The sequence below is a fragment of the Trichosurus vulpecula genome, chromosome 6 (genome assembly GCF_011100635.1).
Source record: "Trichosurus vulpecula isolate mTriVul1 chromosome 6, mTriVul1.pri, whole genome shotgun sequence".
Lineage (NCBI taxonomy): Eukaryota > Metazoa > Chordata > Mammalia > Diprotodontia > Phalangeridae > Trichosurus > Trichosurus vulpecula.
This window is the reverse complement of record NC_050578.1, coordinates 222,899,957-222,913,313: the sequence shown is the minus strand read 5'-3', so window position 1 is coordinate 222,913,313 and position 13,357 is coordinate 222,899,957. Positions and strand designations below refer to the sequence as shown.

The 13,357-nt window shown below is 39.9% G+C and overlaps 1 protein-coding gene across 9 annotated transcripts in view; it reads right to left on the bottom strand.

The window, feature by feature from the left end:
* Positions 1–13,357, bottom strand: part of SOX6 (SRY-box transcription factor 6) — a 550,764-nt gene that overhangs the window by 435,135 nt on the left and 102,272 nt on the right. For 8 of the 9 annotated variants that reach the window (XM_036763143.1, XM_036763146.1, XM_036763149.1 and 5 more), the window contains exon 1: positions 8,570–8,622. The exons of the other annotated variant lie outside the window; for it this stretch is intronic. The gene's annotated coding sequence lies outside the window, so the exon portion shown is untranslated. Of the gene's footprint in view, positions 1–8,569; positions 8,623–13,357 lie in introns of those variants that run through there. 9 annotated transcript variants of the gene reach the window in all.

The following is a 13,357-nucleotide window of genomic DNA, read 5'->3' as shown; positions in this document are numbered from 1 at the left end:
GGTTCTTACATTATAGCTCGTTCACACCCACTATGTACCACCTCTTCATTGGCCTTTGAATAACACTCTTCTTTTTATTCTTCAGTGTCCTAGGTGTACCATAACTTATAGCTGGTCAACATTTTTATCATTAAGTTGGATGAAGGTGTAGCATATGCTTGTAAAGTATGCAGATGACATAAAGCTTTAAGGGATGCTTACATGCCACATGATAGAGTCAGGATCTAAAAAAAAGATCTCAACAGTCTAGAACAGTGGGCCAAATTTCAGGAAATCAAATAAATAAAGACATTATGCAAAGCCTTATACTTTGGTTCCAAAAATTGACTTCACAAATATAGAATGTGGGAGGTATAGTTTCATGACAGTCAAATCTTTTTTCTTGCAAAAAAATCTTGGGTTTTAGTGGATTACAAGCTCCAGATGAGTCAATGACTTATGTCAGTCATTACATGGCAATCAAAAAAATTAATGCTGGTCTTTATAGGATCATAGGCCAGATTACAAGTAGGGAGAGAAAAGCAATGATCATTGAATCCAACTCCCTCACATCACGGATCAATAAACTGGAGCATGGAGAGATGAAATGACTTGGTCAAGGTCAAACAGAGAGTAAGTGGTAGAGTTGGGATTCAACCCTAGGTCTTCTGACTTCAAATACAGCATTCTTTTCTTGCTACTCACAAGTTACAGTGGAAAATCAACAAGTAGTAAGTGCTTGCTACATGCCAGGCACTGTATTAAGTAAGAAAGTAGCCCCTCCTTTTCTTCCAAAACAATACAGCGACATATTCTGCCCTGGTCATAGGTAAATTAAAATGTTCCTGAAAGATGATGGTGAGAAGAGTGGAGAAGATGTCATACAATTAAATGAAAAACAGGGTATCCTTCAGTTAAAGATGTCCTAGAGGAGACAAGATAGCTGTCTGTAGAAGACGAATTAGGCTCTTCCCCTGGGCGATAATATGAAAAATAGGAAAGAGGGCTAGATTTAGAGTAAAGAATCTGGGATAAAATCCTAGTTCTGCTCTCTGTGTGACATTGGACAAGTCACTTTACCTTGCTGGGACTGAATTTCTTCATTTCCAAAATGAGGAGGGTGACCTAGATGACCTCTAAGGTACCTTCCAGCTCTAACTCTATTTAACAAGTCCTATGACTTGTTCTAATTAGCCCCAGAGGGCAGAACTAGGAGCAGTGGTTCTAGACGATGCAATCAGGATGACTTTGAACCAGTATAAGAAAAAGTTGTCTGACCATTGGAGCAAACCAAAAATGAAGTGGGCTGCATTTGGCAGGGAGAGATTCCTCTCACTGGGAGCTTCTGAGCAGAAGCTGGATGGAACATTTGTTGGGGGGCAGGGGTCATAACAGGGATTCTTGGACAAGTATAGTTGGGACAAGATTTCTCTGAGGTACCTTCCAGTTCTTAGAGACTGTGTTCAATGTAACAGAATGTTAGGCTATCATTAAGAATGGCACTCTAAAGAAAGAGCACTCTAAAGATGTAATCAAAATTGAATGAAAAGCATTTATTAAGCACTTATTATGTGCTGAGTTCAGTAGTAAGCACCAAGGATATAAATTTTTAAAATGAGTTAGTAGTCTATGCTCCCATGGAGTTCACACTCTAATTGGAGGAGACAACACATAAATGAAAATGCTGCTTATAGTTGTACATACTTAGGTTCTGGTAGGTTAACTAGCTAAGAGCAAATAGCAAGACCTCAAGGACTGGCAGGGGAGATGGGTCATCATCCAGCTGACTGTGGGGCCAACACTTGATGGGAACTTGGGTTCTTTTAGGTTCAGTGGATGATCTACGGCTTCCTGCAGTGATGTCGGTTGTCCTTGTCTCAGGGCTCAGGAACCTATTGGTGGAGTGGGATAGGGTCCGTCTCCCCACTGCCCCTCCAAAGGGGTAGTGCTAGTCCCATTAGTGGGTCACCCACTGGTGGGCTGTGGTGGGAGAAAGGAAAAGGCTTTACTATGTAATAATAGGAAAGTGTCAATTTGTACTATAACTTTGATTCCTCCTAGATGAGGGAGAGATATTGCTCCTGCTCCTGCTTTTGCTTCCTTGGGACATTTCAACTCTTTGAAACAACTATTGACAAATCATCATGAAATTATGTTAAAGTATATTTTATTGTAAATGGTTTTTAATATGAAAAGTTTAGTTCTTTAAAAGAATGCCTTTTAGTTGTTTTTTTGCAAACAATCACCTATATTAGACAAAAACAGAAGAGCTGAAATTTGTATTAAGGGCTCTATCCATTCAACTCCATTCTCTTCTTATATTACTTGCTGCAGCTTCTACCCACTGGTGCTCATTCTGCCCTCTGGAGTCATACCAACTAAATCTTTGTCTGCTTTCAGATAGTTGAAACTGACTATCTGTCCCACCTTCTACCCACTCCAGATCTTCCTTTCCATAGGTTAACTTAGAGTTCTTAATCTTTTTTGTGTCATGCACTGCTCTGGCAATCTGTTGAAGCCTCAGACTTCTAAGAATCTAATACGCTGGATTACAAAGGAAACTAGTTGCATTGAAGTAAAGGTGTAATTTTTCCCATCCAAATTCACAGACTCCCTCAAATCTAACCACAGACCCATTAATAACCCCTGGGCTAACCACACCCAATTGCTTCAACCAAATGGAAACCTCTGCATTCTGGTCAAGATAAGGAGAAAGGATGGCCGCTCTGTACTATGGTCATTTTTCTTTCTGAGATAGACAGAAGGTGGCATTTATCTTTAGCCAGATGAAAATAGCTGTTTCCATAAGAAAATCCTCCTACTATGGCTCTGTTTCAACTAATTAACTCAGTTCCATCCAACCCAAGTCCCTCCCCACATCTCATCAACCCCTGTATGTAACAAAAGAAGGTCCCTCCAACAGCAGGACTTGGATGTCTGCAGCTTACACACACACACACACACACACCAACCCCCACCTCTATCCCACCCCCACCCCCACGCATCCAGGTAGACTGAGCTGCACTATGGCTGCTAGTTAGACCTTTTAAATGGGGTCTTCTCCCCGATGGTTTAGGTCTCCACTCAGCACCCTTTACTTTTAGCAGAGTTTTTATTTGAGTTACAGTTCATTTACACTGGTTTATGGTATTTCTTTCTTTCTATTTAAGCACACACCTGTTTCTCCTTAGTCTTGGCCTCTTAAGAAATGAAGCTAGTACTTGGCCCATTAAACTGTAGCCAATAAGCCGAAACTTGTAATAGGTGTTAAATGGGCTTCAAATGTGTTTCTGTTAACTACATGCAATTATTTAACCCTTTCATACACAAACTGTTTTGTTTTTTACCTTTGTATCTTTAGGGACATAAGGATAATCAGGGAAAAAACCCATTAATTTGTAGATAGAGTAATTAAAATTTAGGGAGAAGTGATAGGCAAGACTAGTGGTCGATCTCTTCAATCATTTTTTTTTATTTTAACACCCATCTATTCTCCTCCTCTAAGTAAAGGCCATATGCCTAACTTGCATATGCCAGTCCTAAGAGATAACCTCACTGCAATTTCCAGTCTAACTTTATGTGTATGTGTATGCATGTGTGCATGTATATGAATATAAATAAGTGCACATACATACTGGTCTTAATGGGTCTAGTGGAAGGAGCTCTGCATTAGGGGGTGAAGAGACCACAGCATGAACTCGCAATGTGACTTTGGGCGAGTCATCTAACTTCTCTACAATCTGAATCTCTTTTGCAGCAAAACAGGGATAATGAGACTTGTTTTATCTACCCAACAAGGTCAGCAGGAAGATCAAAGGAGATAATCATGAGAAAGTGCTTTGAAAAGTATAAAGCATGAGAAATATATAAATCATAATTACTATCAATAATCTTGGAACCCTTTGCTACCATCAATGAGACAGACTACAAACCCACCACCTGCCAGAACAGAGATATTTTTATTAAATTCCCATTTATTCTCTCCTCCTTCACTAAAACACACACACACACACACACATACACAGCCCTATTTCAGACTAACCTCTCAAGTCGGGCTGCAATTGCAAATGCCAGAATGTGTTCTGAGAATCTAAGTAAAATGTTTTCGTATCCCTCAAACATTAGGAAAACTTCAGGCATCTTCTCAAACTGCCACCATTTTGTGTCTCGTTTATTTTACCTTTCCCAGTTCCTGCTGGAATAAACATCCTCCTTCCTTATGCCCTCCTCTTATCTATCCCTTTTTTTTTATTAGAAAAACTCTTTCATTTGGTTCATGCCATTCTTCAACAAAGATGCATATGCTATCTCCCTCTAGATTATGAGAATCCATCACATTTTCCCCCTTGGGGCTATTATCTGCTGGGGCCACTCATTGAAGGTAATGAAATCAGATGTGAAAGTCCATTTCTACCCTTCTCTCCAAGATCCTCTGGGTCTCTGAAATAAACATCATGAGATTGGGAAATAACCCTTTCCACCATCCTCAGCAGCACAGTATTGTAGAACGAACACTGGAAGTAGAGTCAGGAGCAAATGCTGGCTCCCTTTTCCAGGTGGGTGAACACAGGCAGTCTCTCAAATGTTCCTAAGTAGCCTCAGTTTTCACCTCTGCAAAATGAACTCACTCTGCAGACCTTCAAATGTTAGCATAGAGATGTGCTATTAAATAGAGGAAGGGCCAAGAGGAAAATTTCTGCCAAAAATGAGGTTCTCAATTCAGAACAATGCCTGACTCCTTTCCCCACTGGTGTTCTTTCTCCTCCTGTCCCACTCCACCCCCAGCTGCACATAAACTGTGAGCATTGAATTTAATAATCTTCTAAATAGTATATTCAATTTTGCTTCCTCTCCATTCGTTTCCCCACAATTATAAAGGAATTATCTAAGCCCTAAGTGGTCAAAGAAAATGAACAAACAGTTCTGAAAAGAAGAATTGCAAACTGGTAACAGTCATAGGAAAGATCACACCAAATTACTATTATTAAGAGAAATAGAAATCAAAATGATTCCAAGGTTAAACCTCACAACTAGAAAACTGGCAAAAAAAGAAAGGATCAAAGATGGGAATAGTCAGTGTTGGAGGAGTTATAATGGACCTACAGGCACATGAATTCACTGTTGGTGAAGCTGTAAATTAGCCTAAACTTTCTGGAAAGCTATGTGGAACTAAGCTAAGAAAGGGACTAAAACATCAATTTCCCTTTGACCCAGAGACAGGCACATATACTAAGGAGGTAAAAGATGGTGAAAGGGAATGGGAGGTGGGGTCTGGAGAAGGTCCAATTTATACCAAAATACCTACAGCAAAGCTTTTGTGAAGTAGCAAGGAAATAGAAACAAAGTAGATAACACTTGATAGAGGAATGACCAAACATGGCAAATGAACATAATGGAATACTATTACTATTCCCAAGAATCAATGAATATGAAGAATCCAGATAAATGTAGAGGGAGAGGAATCTCTGGGTGGAAGACAGGTGAGATACATTGGAAAATGAAAGTGACATTTTAAAAATACACCAACACTGCTTTTAAAGAGAAATATTCAAATGGGGCAGAGTTAAAGACAGAGGCCAGTAACTCAATAACTCTGGAATATAGGCCTGCGGAGATTCTGAAGTTGGATTGGCCCTTGGCTTCTGGGCTCTCTGGGCATTGATGACTTGTTCTTGCCTCTAGACCTCTGTTCAGGCTTTTCCTCCAACCAGTGTGATCTTGAGTACCTTACTTCCACACTCTAGGTCTTAGGCACTTCCTCTGTCAAATGAAGGGATGGGACTATGGTGTTCTCTAATGGCTGTTCTAGAATTGTGTGACTCAGTACTTCCATGGATGGCTCTTCCTTCACCTCTGCTGTTTCAATACTACTCAGTCTTCACAGCCCAGGTCAAGTCTCATCTCCTTCACCAGTCAAGTCCTAATCACAGAAGCCTTCTGTGACTCTCCCTCCTTTGCCGGCAATGGTTATATACTATACCATATAATTCATTCATGCGTTCATTCATTCAGCAGATATTTAAAGAGTGCATATTATGAACACCACCTTACAAAAAGAACACACTATCTCGTACTATTGTCTAATCAGGAGTGGGGAATCTGCAGCCTGGAGGCCGCATGTGGCCACAACTTTGTTCTGTGAAGTTTGGATTCAGTCAAAGGGCTGCACTTGAGGACCTAGAGGGCCACCTGTGGCCTCGGGATGCAGGCTCCACACCCCCTGGTCTAATTGCTTTGTGTGTATTCACAGTCTAATAGACTGTATAATAGAGTTTGAAGGGACCTTAGAGATATGGCCTGAGGCTGCGAGATGCAATGAAAAGTGTATTAGATTTGGAGTCAAAAATCCTGAATCTGCCACTCCACTCACCAGCTCTGTAACCTCTCTAGACCTCTCTAGACTGCCATTTCCTTATATGTCAAATGGGGAGTTTGGATTGGAAGGACCCTTCCAATTTTAAATCCAATGATCAGCTAGTCTGATACATTCAATTGAGAATACTGATTCCCAGAGGAATTTGGGGACTTGCCCAAGGCCATAGACTTAGTAATTTGCCAAACTTGGACTTGAGCCTTGGACCTCCAACTACAAACCTGTGGCTCATACTCTGGACCTGCTCTATCATATTGCCTACCTGACCAGCATGGAAGTACCTGAATTAAAGCCAGGGATCACATCTTAATTTTTCTTGTACCTCTCAAGGGTCATAGCATAGCACTGAATACATACCAGGGAAATTGTTGACTGAAACATTTCAATGAATGGAAAGAACCACTATCTGGCAAGGCTTCCATTTTCCTCAATCACCCCAGATTATACTGACCCTTTCCCATTTTCTATGGTGCCCATAGGGCAGCTAGGTGTCACAGTCGATAGATCACTGGACCTGGAGTCAGGAAGCCCCATCTGTCTATGTTCAAATCTGCCCTCAGATGCTCACTAGCTGTGTGACCCTGGGCAAGTTACTTAACCCTACTTGTCTCAGTTTCTTCATCTGTAAAATGAGCTGGAGAAGGAAAAGGCAAACCCCTCCAGTTTCTTTGCCTAAAATTCCCAAATAGGTTCAGCTCACAAAGAGTCAGATACAATGGAAAACAACCAAACAACAACAATAAAAGGTTCCTGTGGAAGGCACTGGTAATCACCACTCACCAAAGATTTAGATATCTGTCCTCTGGTTTGACCTGTGTCTGGAATATTGATTCCTTTATTTGTTCAGTGCCAGGGGTTGGAACATTTGTGTCTATGGCTTTATCATAGAAACGTCCTGCCATTGTCTGCTATTGCTTCTTGGTCTCAAATAACAGGGGCCACAACATAGTATGAAAACTAGAGTAAATTTCTCTTACAGAATCCATTCATTTCTACTCTGGGATTTTATACATATATACACATACACGTATCTATACACATATATATATACACACACATATGTTATTCCTGTTGTGATACACATACATATGTATGTACATGTATATACAAATAGATATAACACATATGTGACAGACATATATGCACATATGTATCCATACATGGACTAAAAATTCATCTATATTCATACTTGTACGCATACATGTCTAGATATGTGTATGGCACAGATGTTAGCTTGAATTGGCCAAACATACGTATTCTTCTGTACCAGTTTTAAAATAACAAGATACATTCAATGCCCTTTTTATTACACTACAGAAATAGCTTTAAAGAAAAGCAAAATTCCTCCATTTTTTAGTGTACTTTTCCAGAGGATGACAAGTTTACTAAGTTTGATTCCTTCCCCTAAATCCAACCCTCTCTCCCCAGCCCACTTTCAGACCCCAGAAAGACAGAAGACTATAGCATTGCTACACAGGCTGTTTCAGATTGTGTTTAGCAGGGAGCTGTCTTTGGCAATATTGAGTAATCAGGAAAACATTCTATCAGACAGGATTGAATACTGACACCCACATTTCCTCTCCACCAGGAGAAAAAACATCTTAGAAGAGCACATATCCCCCAAATCATACTGTTTTCACTTTATTTCCTTTTTACATAGATCATGGGACTTTTCTTCTTTCATTTTAATTCTATAAAGACAGCCTTTGGAAAGGTAAATTACAACATGATAAACACTGGCACCCCCCAAATGTCATCCCCTCCACCCGTCTCCATGAGCAGCAATATTAAATTTCAAATGACGCTAGGATTCTTTATCATCCAGAACTTTCTCAGCCAAGGAGAAGGCTGGGACATAATATCTTCGCCACCCAGGATTCCTCAGTTGATAATACATGAGGTTTGAACTCGACTGTGTTAGGAATCATTACTCCACGTTCCACTTCCTTGTTCTTAATCACAAATCTAATCATGGATTTTTATAAATATTCCACAATTAAATATACTGTCTCTCCTCATGTAAATGCTCTCCAGTTTCTCCGACCGACAGAGAGCATACATAGGGATTTCATTAACAAGCCTAATATGAAACTTGAAAGATTTGTTATGGACAGCAGTTTGTAAATCGCTCTTGGAGTTAATTCTTGCAAATTTACTGACATTTTCCTCTTGAAAAACTGGGGGAAAATCCCAAATTCTGAGTTCTGTTTAACTTACCTGACTCTGCCATTCCACCCCGACTGCTTGAACAATATTATCAGCAATTCAGATACTCCTTCTTGTTAAGTAGAAGGATATTTCTTCTCTTGCTGGATTAATAATCAACTTTCTAGATAGTTCATTTGTAATTCTCTTCTGGTTAACCCTTAGTAATGCTGCAGTCAGCTTTACTTGGGTAGATCAATTTATTTTCAGTGAATTGAAAAATATGAGTTCTAAGATATGAACTAAATTCAATTTTAAAAGCATCTATTAATCACCTACTATGTACTACTAAGGGACTAAGCTGGGTGCTAAAGCAGAAAAATAGCAGAAGTGCCGCTCTGAGGTAGGTGACCACGTATGACAGGGATACAATGGCTATACAGGCAAGTATGACGAAAGGTAGAATATGAAAGGAGAGAAGAATAATTAACAAGATGAAATTAACTAGGGAAAAAAAGAGATCACTAAGGGATCAGGGAAGGTTTCCTAGAGGGGCTGGCACCTTAGCTGGACATTGAAGGAAGAAACTTTCTACAGCAGAGATGAGGGAGGGCAGTACAGGCAAGAGGATGGACTATGTGAATGCACTGGGGGGTGGGGTGGGCAGGAAAGGAGAAAAGGAGATACAGGAAGAGATCCAGAAATAGAGAAGAGCACAGTCTGGCTGGAATACAGAAGTCGTGGATGTTAATGATAAGAAATGAGTGCAAAGATTGGTGTCATATTATGAAGAGCATTAAATGTCAGGCTAAGGAGCTTCTATTTCGTGAAATAAATAGGAGATAGTAGTCATTAAGAAAGTTCAGTTAATTTGAATGGCCAACACAAAAGCTATTTTAACATGTAATATATGAAAATGAATTATATCCATTACATTTCTATAGGAAACACAGGTCTTTCAATCATTCATTTAACGAGCATTTATTGAACATCTACTATGTGCCAGCCCCTCTACTAGGTGCTGGGTATACAAAGATCACATACGCACGCGTGCGCGCGTACGCGCGCGCACACACACACACACACACAAACTCACCACTAATTTCTGTCCTCAAGACTACAATCTATTGTAATAGAATGAGAGGAGAATAGGGAGATGGAAGAGTGGCTGGAAATAACATATGGGGGAAGGGGGAAGAAAATACAAAATATATACACAAGAAATACAAAGAATTTCTGACCTGTGAATTTTATAAGAGGGTCCATTTCTTAGGTGCTTTCCTAATAGAACATTATAAAGTTCATTATAGGTGGAAAGGCACTCCAAAATCATCAAATCTCACTCCCTGATTTTACTGCTAGTAAAACTGAAGTGATTTATCCAGATTATTTATCCAAGGTTACAACCATTAAATAGGAGAGTTAGGGCTAGAACCCTGGTCTTTATGCTCCTAAACTATTGCTCTTTTCAATATATTAAGAAAAAAAAACAACCATCCCAGACTCACAATAACAGGTGTTCATTCAAGCCCAGTGTGACCTACTCTCCTGGATGCAGAGTAAATGTGATGCAAGGTCAGAGCACAAGAGATATACTTGCAAAACTCTCCCTCTCTCTTTCTTTCTCTTTCTCTTCCTCTCTCCTCCCCTCTCTCTTCCTCTTTCCCTCACTCCCTTGCCCTCTCTCTTTCTCCCTCTCCTCTTCTCCTTCATCCCTATCCCCTCCCTCTTTCCCCCTCTTCTTCTCCATCTCTCCTCCCTCTTTCCCTCTCTTCCTCTCATCTCTCCCCCCTCTTTCCCTCTCCCTTTTTCTCATTCTCTCCTTCTTCCCTCCTTTTCTCCCTTTCCCTCTCTCTTTCCCTTTTCCTTCTCCCTGTCTCCTTGTCTCCCTTTCCCTTTCTCTCTATCTTTCTCCTTCTCTTCCTCACGGGAAGGCTAATTCCCTATCAGGCGGGCATGGCAATGCACCTGTTTGGCAGACAGCAGAAGCCAGTGAAGGGAGAAGCAAGAAAAAAAATATAAGAGGGACCCTAGAATCTAAACAAGACGTTCAGATAGAGTCAAGGAAGCAGACAAGGTAGGACCAAATTAACAGTTTGAAAATGTTAGTTTGCTCCTCTCTTATCCCACCTGCTCCCCATCAGGAAAAGAGATCAAGGGGATGATGATTACTTAGGAGAGAGATAAGTAAAATGAAGGGGTAGAAAAAAATCAATGGAGTATAGAGAACCTGGTTCTAGTCTTAGTGCTACATCTCCAAGCCTCAGTTTTCTCATCTATAAGATGGGCCTCACACTATTTCAAAAAATCATAAAAATCATAGAACTGTATAGCTAGAAGGGCCCTCAAAGGTAGTCTAGGTCAGCCCTCTCTCATATTATGCAATATAAATGGAGACCCAAAGAGGTAACTCACTTGCCCATGCTTGGCAGATCCAAGACTATATGAAATCCCTTTGAAAACTATGAAAGTATTATACAAATCAGAGATAGCATCATCATCATTGTGCATTTTTAAAAATCAATATTATTACTACATAAAAAGGCAGCACAACATAGTGCACAGAAAGCTTGCTGTGAAACCAGGAAGACCTAGGATCAGGTCCTGGCTGTCATGCCTACTGCCTGTGTGACCCTGAGAAAGTCACTTCCCTTCTAGGTGCCAAACTCAGATAGAAACAGGAGCCACCAAATCTTACATAAAGATCCCCACAGACCATATGTTGACTTAGAAAACTACACATGTTTATAGATTTCTTTTTTATTAATATATCAACACATTAAAATCAGATAGACATTTGAATCTGGTTCAGGAACACTCAGGAGTGTTTGCTCTAGACAACCCTCTAAGATTATAAATTGTAGAGAAGGTGCCAACCTGATAGAGGGATTTTCCTCATCCAGGAGTTCCCTATGCCAGGGAAATCACAGGTCTGGTCTCTAGCCCTGTCTCTATTTATATAAACGGCTCTTATATAAAAGACAAACTAATTGTTCACTCACAAAGGAAAGAAGAGAAAGAGACTTAAAGGTGAAAGAGGTGGTTCTTGTTAGACACATGAAAAAGATTCCTAAAAGTCAGATATGGAAGGCACAAACAGGTAAGCAACAAATTGTGGCACACTTGTTCTGCCACAGAAAATTTTCAGAATAGGACCCTTATCTGTGTGTGACTAGATGAGATACACTTCTACCCAAACAGAGAGATATGAACTTTGACAAGCTGAGACTGTCCTAGATTGGACTCCAAATTCCATGCTGGCCTTGGAACTTCCTTGGCCCCCTAGAGATCCTCTGTCCTGGGGTGGACTTGGAACCTGATTGGACCTTAGGGCATCTTCCCTGGTCCAAATCTCCCTCCCCAAGCTTGGGAACCTCTAGACTCTAAGAGCAAAGGGTTGGGGGCATTTATTACCTAGCATGCCGATCTGACCCAGCATTGCCTTCTGAAGTCTAGGGATACAACATAGGTAATATGTAGAAATTAATAAATGAGGCAATCAATGCACAAAATGGAGAGTGTGGCCTCCCTCTTCCCCATTCCTAGACAAGCTTGAGTCAGGGCTTTTAAAATAATAAAAGAATTCTGAAAACATGTTCAGTGAGTTAAAAAACTGAGACCATGACTTTTTAAAAATTGTTTCTGAACTCAAAACACATTTTAAAAATTAACAAATTCTTTTTTTGAAAGTTTCAATCAAGCTTTTCTTTGAACTTGGGAAGTACAAATCTCATTAACAAAAGTTCCATTTTATAGCCTCTACACAGAAAATCACCAACTTACAATATCATAATACCATATTAAACATAAGGCACTTTCACTCGTAATACCAGTATTTATCACACCATCTAATGAAATGAATCTGTTTTGTTTTATGTATACAGAAACCTAGGAACTAAAATAAAGTTATTAATAACAATAAACACATTTATATTAAGAGTAATATGTTTGTACTGTGTTTTAAAATTATTTCATTTATACACACACACACACACACATACACACACACACACATATATATATATATATGTATATATATATATATATATATATATATTCTCTCACTTGATCCTTACAAAAACCTTGTGAGGTATGTAGTACAAGTTTTGTTATGCTTATTTTAAAAATAAGGAAACAGAGGCTGAGAGAGGTTAAGATGCCTGCTGAAAGTATGATACAGGTAGAATTATAGCTGGGACTCAAGCCCAGCTCCTTGACTGGATGTTCAGTGATGGTCCTGCCTCAGTGTATTATTTCGAGCTATGCCAAGAGCTTTCGGTATCAAATCTTGTGCTATTTCCCTAAGCTAAATTAGTCCCAATTGATAAAGATATTTATTTGATAATAAGTCTGTTTAACCAGAAATAATTATAGTTAAAATCTGTATTCAGTTTCCCTTCCTCACCAAGTCAGTTAAATACCCATCTTCCCAAGCCATTTCCAAAGCTGTACCTAGGGTAGGGTTGACCAGAGTTTTGCTCCCAGGCACCCATATCTAGCAGGCACTGATGGCACTTGCACTCTGTCAGTAGCAGTAGATGCAATTCATTTTAGCATATAGTTAGCAAGAACAATTAGTTTAAAAAGGAAGTATCTAATGGTTTCCTCCTTATTCACGAAGCTACTACAAGGCTGTGCCCCGCCCAGTCCTCCTCACTCAGTCCCCAGGGTCTCTATCTCCTCACCACAAGGCAGCATCCCAGGGTATCCTCCTTTCTCCATCAATTTATCTCTAACAGTGGATTTTGGCGGCACGCCTTACTCCAAGCACTTCCCGTCATCTTGTGCTGCTTGTCCCAACACAAAAAGCACTAGCGAACACTCTGCCTACCTCCTTTAAACCATCGGAACGGAACCTGG